Source organism: Melopsittacus undulatus, chromosome Z, assembly GCF_012275295.1.
Source record: "Melopsittacus undulatus isolate bMelUnd1 chromosome Z, bMelUnd1.mat.Z, whole genome shotgun sequence".
In the NCBI taxonomy this organism is placed as follows: domain Eukaryota; kingdom Metazoa; phylum Chordata; class Aves; order Psittaciformes; family Psittaculidae; genus Melopsittacus; species Melopsittacus undulatus.
The window spans coordinates 101860166-101861650 of record NC_047557.1 but is presented as its reverse complement, the minus strand read 5'-3'; positions in this window follow the sequence as shown (position 1 = coordinate 101861650).

Sequence of the window (1485 nt, the reverse complement as noted above, 5' to 3'; positions counted from 1 at the left end):
CTTGGGGCGGGGACGTGCTGGCCGCCGCCATGTTGGCTGAGGGGACGCCCCGGTGTGGCGGCGGCGGAGCCGGTGCTGGCCAAGGACACCGGTACCGGTGTGTGTGTGTGCGGGCACGGACTGCCAGCAGCCCCGGTGCGGCGGAGCCGGTGCTGGCCAAGGACACCGGTACCGGTGTGTGTGTGTGCGGGCACGGACTGCCAGCAGCCCCGGTGCGGCGGAGCCGGTGCTGGCCAAGGACACCGGTACCGGTGTGTGTGTGTGCGGGCACGGACTGCCAGCAGCCCCGGTGCGGCGGAGCCGGTGCTGGTTAAGGACACCGGTACCCGTGTGTGTGTGTGTGCGGGCACGGACTGCCAGCAGCCCCGGTGCGGCGGAGCCGGTGCTGGCCAAGGATACCGGTACCGGTGTGTGTGTGTGCGGGCACGGACTGCCAGCAGCCCCGGTGCGGCGGAGCCGGTGCTGGTTAAGGACACCGGTACCCGTGTGTGTGCGTGCGGGCACGGGCCTCCCCTCAGCACTGCCAGCAGCCCCGTGCACGGAGCGGTGTGCTGTGGGCCCTCCCCCGGTGCACAGAGCGGTGTGCTGTGGGCCCTCAGCCCCGGTGCAGGTAGCGGTGTGCTGTGGGCCCTCCCCTCAGCCCCGGTGCAGGCAGCGGTGTGCTGTGGGCCCTCCCCTCAGCCCCGGTGCACAGAGCGGTGTGTTGTGGGACCTCCCCTCAGCCCCGGTGCACGGAGCCGTGTGCTGTGGGACATCCCCTCAGCAGCCCCGGTGCAGGCAGCGGTGTGCTGTGGGCCCTCCCCCGGTGCACAGAGCGGTGTGCTGTGGGCCCTCCCCTCAGCCCCGGTGCACGGAGCCGTGTGCTGTGGGACATCCCCTCAGCAGCCCCGGTGCAGGCAGCGGTGTGCTGTGGGCCCTCCCCCGGTGCACAGAGCGGTGTGCTGTGGGCCCTCCCCCGGTGCACAGAGCGGTGTGCTGTGGGCCCTCCCCCGGTGCAGGCAGCGGTGTGCTGTGGGCCCTCCCCCGGTACAGGCAGCGGTGTGCTGTGGGCCCTCCCCTCAGCCCCGTGCAGGCAGCGGTGTGCTGTGGGCCCTCCCCTCAGCCCCGGTGCACAGAGCGGTGTGCTGTGGGCCCTCCCCTCAGCCCCGGTGCACAGAGCGGTGTGCTGTGGGCCCTCCCCTCAGCCCCGGTGCACAGAGCGGTGTGCTGTGGGACCTCAGCCCCGGTGCAGGCAGCGGTGTGCTGTGGGACATCCCCTCAGCCCCGGTGCACAGAGCGGTGTGCTGTGGGACCTCCCCCGGTGCAGGCAGCGGTGTGCTGTGGGCCCTCAGCCCCGGTGCAGGCAGCGGTGTGCTGTGGGCCCTCCCCCGGTGCAGGCAGCGGTGTGCTGTGGGCCCTCCCTCAGCCCCGGTGCACGGAGCGGTGTGCTGTGGGCCCTCCCCTCAGCCCCGGTGCAGGCAGCGGTGTGCTGTAGGCCCTCCCCTC